The 6,719-nt window shown below is 40.3% G+C and overlaps 1 pseudogene; it reads left to right on the forward strand.

The window, feature by feature from the left end:
* Positions 1-5,352: 5,352 nt before the first annotated feature.
* Positions 5,353-5,956, forward strand: LOC110568346 (nucleosome assembly protein 1-like 1; annotated as a pseudogene).
* Positions 5,957-6,719: the final 763 nt, after the last annotated feature.

A 6,719-nucleotide genomic window follows, 5' to 3' on the forward strand; every position in this document is an offset into this window, starting at 1 on the left:
CACACCTCCAGATCTCACAGTGCCATTTGAATTCACTATGCCTACTGTTACTCATAGCAGACTGAGAGATAACCACAGTGTTTGTTGATACTAATTACTTCCTCTCCACCTTTTTTGTAAAGTGAAGAAATCATTTCAGGTGTAAAACAGTTTTTCATTAATGAATCATTCATCCATTTGTTCAACATTAAGAAACAATGCGCAGTCCCATGCTTCAAAGAGCTCACAATCTAACGGTGATACAGACACACACATGGATAAGTACAAGGAGACAACTTCAGTGCAATGAACAGTGAGCTGTGTGAACACAAGGTCAGTGTTTCCCACCCTGTATGGAGCTTGGGAAAAAGGCTTGCCAAGAAAGCTTAACCAAAAGAAGTGACCCATGAACTAAGTCTTAAAGGATAGTAAGAGTTGGCCAGATAAAGGTGAAGGAGTGGAAAGATGGTCTAGGCAGACGGGATGTTAGTAATAGAGACACAGAGGCAAGCAACCACGAATACATTGCAGATCGAGGAAACTGCCACTTCTTTGTGGCTTAAGTGTAAGCGGTCAGGTAGGTATTGATAAGTGAAGGCACTGCAGAAGAAGCTGAAGCCAGGTCACATATGGCTGTGTATGTCATGCCAAGAAGCTTGGACTTCATGCTGCAGGTAATGGGGAGTCCATGCAGGGTTCTAAGTGGGAATGTGATATAGTTAGATTTGTGCTTAGAAAGGTCACCTAACAACAGTGATCTATTGCAGATAGATTTGGGGGAGCAAGTCAAAAAATTGGGAAGCTTTGAAGCATTCCAGGCAGTTTAATTCAATCAAGAGACTGCACTAGGAAGATAGTGATAAAGACAGAGAAGTGGGGATAAACTTCAAGAACATGAGGAAATTTGGGCAGGACCTGAAACTGATTGCATGTAGAAGATAAAGAAGAGGAAGGACTCAAGGGTGAGACCAGCCTGCTAGCTTTGATGGATAGTGATAACTCTCCCTACCCCCACAGTACCTAGAAAGAGGGTAATATCCTGCAGAACATACGGGTTTCAGGGAAACAATCATTTGTTCAATTTGGAGCCTTTTGAATTTGAGATACATATATGCTATTATCTGAATGTGTTCCCCCAAATTCATATGTTGAAACTTAATTGTTGGCCAGGCATGGTGGCTCATGCCTGTAATCCCAGCACTTTGGAAGGTCGAAATGGGAGGATCACTTGAGGTCAGAAGTTCAATACTAGCCTGGCCAACATGGTGAAACCCCATCTCTACTGAAAATACAAAAACTTAGCTGGGCATGATGGTGCACACCTATAGTCCTAGCTACTCAGGAGGCTGAGGCAGGAGAATTGCTTAAACCAGGAGACAGAGGTTGCTGTGAGCCAAGATTGTGCCACTGCACTCCAGCCTGGGCAACCGAGTGACACTCCATCTAAAAAAAAAAGAAACTTAATTGTCAATGTGATAGTATTAAGAGGTGGGGACTTTAGAAGCTGAGATCCAAGATGGCTGATCATTAGCAGCTCGGGATTGTAGCTCCCAGTGAAAGCACAGAGAACGAGAGGATGTCACACTTTCAGACAAATTTTTGTTGCTCACAGACCAGGAGATTCCCAGTGGAGGAGCCCCACAGGTCGCCAGTGTGACCCTTGCGGCCGGCGCAGTGGTTCTTGGTGCAGAGTAAGCTGGACTGGGTCCCCTTTTGGCCGACATTTGGAGCTCCGGGAAGGCAGAGTCACCTATTCAGCTGATTGAAGGATGGACTCAAGAAGGGAGCCAGACCGGAGATTCCCGGGCAGAAAAGCACCATCAATCTTAACACCACTGTTTTGGCTGGAGCAGTGGATTGCTCAGATTTTGGCACTGGGAATCAACAAGTTGGATGTCCACTCAGAGACCTAATTAGAAAGTCGGTAATTACAAAGACGACAGATGGATAAATTTATAATGAAGGGAAGAAACCAGCCTAAAAAGGCAGAGAATACTCAAAATCAGAATGCATCTCCCTCTACAGGGGATCACAGTTCCTCATCAGCAACAGAACAAGGCCTGATGGAGAATGAGTGCATTCCATTAACAGAAGTAGGCTTCAGAAGGTGGATGATTGGAAACTTCTGTGAATTAAAAGAACTTGTTCTAACCCAATGCAAAGAAACTAAGAACTTTGAAAAAAGGTTTGACGAAATCCTAATGAGAATAGACAATTTAGAGAGGAATATAAGTGAATTAATGGAGCTGAAAAACACAACACGAGAACTTTGCAAAGTATGCACAAGTTTTAACAGTCGAATTGATCAAGCAGAAGAAAGGATATCAGAGGTCAAAGACCAACTTAATGAAATAAAACGAGAAGACAAGATTAGAGAAAAAAAGGATAAAAAGGAGAGAGCAAAGTCTCCAAGAAATATGGGACTATGTGAAAAGACCTAATCTACGTTTAATAGGTGTACCTGAATGTGATGAAGAGAATGAATCCAAGTTGGAAAATATTCTTCAGGAGATTATTCAGGAAAACTTTCCCAACCTAGTAAGGCAGAACAATATTCAACTCCAGATAATACAGAGAACACCACAAAGATATTCCTCAAGAAGACCAACCCCAAGGCACATAATCATCAGATTCATTAGGGTTGAAATGAAGGAGAAAATACTAAGGGCAGCTAGAGAGAAAGGTCAGGTTACCCAGAAAGGGAAGCCTATCAGACTTACAGCAGATCTCTCAGCAGAAACCCTACAAGTCGAAAAGAGTGGGGGCCAATATTCAACATCCTTAAAGAAAAGAACTTTCAACCCAGAATTTCATATCCAGCCAAACTAAACTTTACAAGCGAAGGAAAAATAAAATCTTTTGCAAACAATCAAGTACTTAGAGATTTCACCACCACCAGGCCTGCTTTACAAGAGCTTCTGAAAGAAGCACTACACATATAAAGGAACAACCAGTATCAGCCTTTCCAAAAATAAATCTAAAAGTAAAGAGCACTCATGCCTGTAATCCCAGCACTTTGGGAGGCCGAGGCGGGTGCATCACGAGGTCAAGAGATCTAGACCATCCTGGTCAACATGGTGAAACCCCGTCTCTACTAAAAATACAAAAAATTAGCTGGGCATGGTGGCACATGCCTGTAATCCCAGCTACTCAGGAGGCTCAGGCAGGAGAATTGCCTGAACCCAGGAGGCGGAGGTTGCGGTGAGCCAAGATAGCGCCATTGCACTCCAGCCTTGGTAACAAGAGTGAAATTCCGTCTCAAAAAAAAAAAAAAAAGTAAAAAGCATCAACATAATGAAGAATTTACATCAACTAATGGGCAGAACAGCCAGCTAGCATCAAATGGCAGTATTAAACTCACATATATTATTATTAATCCTAAATTTAAATCAACTACATCCCCCAATCAAAAGATACAGACAGGCAAACTGGATAAAAAGCCAAAACCCATCGGTATGCTGCTTCCAGACCCATCTCACATGCAACGATACACAAAGACTCAAAACAAAGGGACGGAGGAAGATTTACCAACCAAACAGAGAGCAAAAATAAATAAATAAATAAATAAAAAGCAGGAGTTGCAATTCTCGCCTCTGATAAAATAGACTTTAAAGCAACAAAGATAAAAAGAGGCAAAGAAGGACATTACATAATGGTAAAAGGATCAATGCAACAAGAAGAGCTAACGATCCTAAATATATACGCACCCAGTACAGGAGCACCCAGATACATAAGACAAGTTCTTAATGACTTATAGAGACTTAGACTCCCACACAATATTAGTGGGAGACTGTAACATCATATTGTCAATATTAGACAGATCAACGAGACAGAAAATTAACAAGGATATCCAGGACTTGAACTCAGACCCGGAACAAGTAAACTTAATAAACATTTATAGAACTCTCCACTTCAAATACACAAAACATACATTCTTATCAGTACCACATCACACCTATTCCAAAAGTGACTATATAATTGGAAGTAAATCACTCCTCAGTAATTGCATAGCATTTCATAGGTTTAAATGAAATATTGGTTGGCTCCTTGTTTGTTATTTTCTTCCCTTATCCCTTCCTGAAAAAAAAAACCAACTTGTTGATGCAGTATATTGCTATTAGAATGCTAGAATTGCTTTAATCTTGGAGAAAAATAAATTTTTGGAAACCTAAATGTAAAGGTTTCAAGGAAATTTAGGATCATCCAAATGGTTAGTTTAAACAACTGAAGACATTAAACAGATGCATATTTGTAAGTGACATAGATGATTACTGGTTTATGTATTATCCAGTGGTACTGTGTCAAAGCCCAGTCTCTCCTTCACAAACCTAGTTCTGTGCTTTGCTGGAATCATTCTCTGGGCGTTTGCCCCACCTAGGGAGTATGAGCTGGGGATTTGCATCTTGCTGCCAGTAGAAACAGACTTTTATGTCTTAAGTAGAATTGATATTGTTGAGTATGAACTCCTGGGGAGCCTGCATATTTTTAAATTTTCAAAACCAGCTGTAAAATGTTGAAGTATACTATTAGTCCTTCTACGGCATAGAGGGTACTTGCTTATAAGGTTCCCTGAACAGAAGCTTTAGGTTTGTTGAATAAAACTTAATGGGAATTTAAGCTGGTTTCTAACTATTAACAGATGTAACATTTAGGGAAACATTTCAAAATTATATTAAACCAGTTAAAAGTGGTCAGGATGATATATAATAAAATCAAAGATTTGAGAATTGCCCAATCTACGTTCATTCAAAACTCTTGCCTTTTAGCCAATTAATCATGAAAAATTCTGTTTTTGTCATGCAGTACAGTATATATGAGCAGTTTTTCTGTCACCAATTCCATGAACCATCTGACAATTTCCTGATAACATTTTATTATTTAAAAAAAAAAGAGAGAGAGAGAAGAATGTCAATGGAAACCAGTTGAAGAAGATGAGATTGGCCTGGCACGGTGACTCACATCTGTAATCCCAGCCCTTTGGGAGGCCGAGGTGGGCGGATCATCTGAGGTCAGGAGTTCAAGACCAGCCTGACCAACATGGAGAAACCCTGTCTCTACTAAAAATACAAAATTAGCCAGGAGTGGTGGCACATACCTGTAATCCCAGCTACTCGGGAGGCTGAGGCAGGAGAATCACTTGAACCCATGAGGCAGAGGTTGCGGTGAGCCAAGATCACACCATTGCACTCCAGCCTTGGCAACAAGAGTGAAACTCTGTCTCAAAAAAAAAAAAAAAAAAAAGATGAGATTTCAGAGGAGTTGAAAGAAAATGCCAAGATTAAAGATAAGAAAAAGAATGAAGAGAAAGAAGACCCCAAAGGAATCCCTAAATTTTGGTTAACTATTTTTAAGCATGTTGATTTGCCTAGTTATATGGTTCAGGAACATGATAAACCTATTCTGAAGCACTTGAAAGATATTAAAGTAAAGTTCTCAGATTCTGGCCAGGCTATGAGTTTGGTCTTAGAATTTTACTTTGAACCCAATGAATATTGACAAATGAAGTGCTAACAAAGACATAGGATGAGGTTAGAACCAGATTATTCTGATCCCTTTTGTTTTGATGGACCAGAAATTATGGGTTGTACAGGGTGCCAGATAGATTGGGGAAAAAGAAAAGAATGTCACTTTGAAAACCATTAAGAAGAAGCAGAAACACAAGGGACATGGGACAGTTCATACTGTGACTAAAACAGTTGCCAATGACTTTTCTTTAATTTTTTTTTTTTTTTTTCCCCTCCTGAAGTTCCTGAGAGTAGAGATCAGGGTGATGATGCTGAAGGCTATCCTTGCTGCAGACTTCAAAATTGGTCACTTTTCATGTGAGTGTATAATCTCAAGATCAGTGTTATACTTTACTGGAGAAGCTATTGAAGATGATGATGATGATGATGATGATTGTGATGAAGAAGGTGAAGAACTGGATGAGGTAAAGTTTACCAAATGGACAAATAATTCTCTGTGTTTAACACATTGAGAATCAAATTAAATGACTTACATATTCCTTTGCTATAATCATTCTGTGAATTGGGATAAAAACATTTTGAAAAATATGATTTTAGAATTTTACAGCCAAACAATGTATGTATAAGGTTTCGATAAATAAATTGCCAAAAAAAAAACAACTTTTTTGGAGCACCTTTTAAGTATAAAGCACAAAATTAAAGACATACAAGGAAATACCTGTATTAAAGACATCTTGTCTAGGCGTGGTGGCTCTTGCCTGTAATCCCAGTACTTTGGGAGGCTGAGGTAGATGGATTGCTTGAGCCCAGGAGTTCAAAACCAGCCTGGACAACGTGGTGAAACTCTGTCTCTACAAAATATCTAAAAAATTAGCCGAGTATAATGGCATGCACCTGTAATTCCAGCTACTCAGGAGGCTGAGGTAGGAGGATCACTTGAGCCCAGGAGGCAGAGGTTGCAGTGAGCCAACATCATACCACTGCACTCCAATCTGGATGACAGAATGAGACCTTAACTCAAAAAAAAGGGAGGGGGGAAGAAAAACATCTTATGGGGCCTCATCAGACTCTCTTAGCCTCACCAGTCTCCAAGACCCTGCAATGACCCACTCTGTGTCCCTCGTACCATTTCTAGGTACTGCAGTGCTTGAAACCTGGCTTCCCCAGGATCTGCTGAGAGGGCTAAGCAACACAACTCAAAAGTGCAGTGTGAGGCCAGGCATTTTGGCTAATCCCAGCACTGTGGAAGGCCGAGGTGGGTGGATTGCTTGAGCC

This window comes from Aotus nancymaae, unplaced genomic scaffold (genome assembly GCF_030222135.1).
Source record: "Aotus nancymaae isolate 86718 unplaced genomic scaffold, 86718_ANA_hifiasm-v0.15.2.pri h1tg000012l, whole genome shotgun sequence".
NCBI lineage: Eukaryota > Metazoa > Chordata > Mammalia > Primates > Aotidae > Aotus > Aotus nancymaae.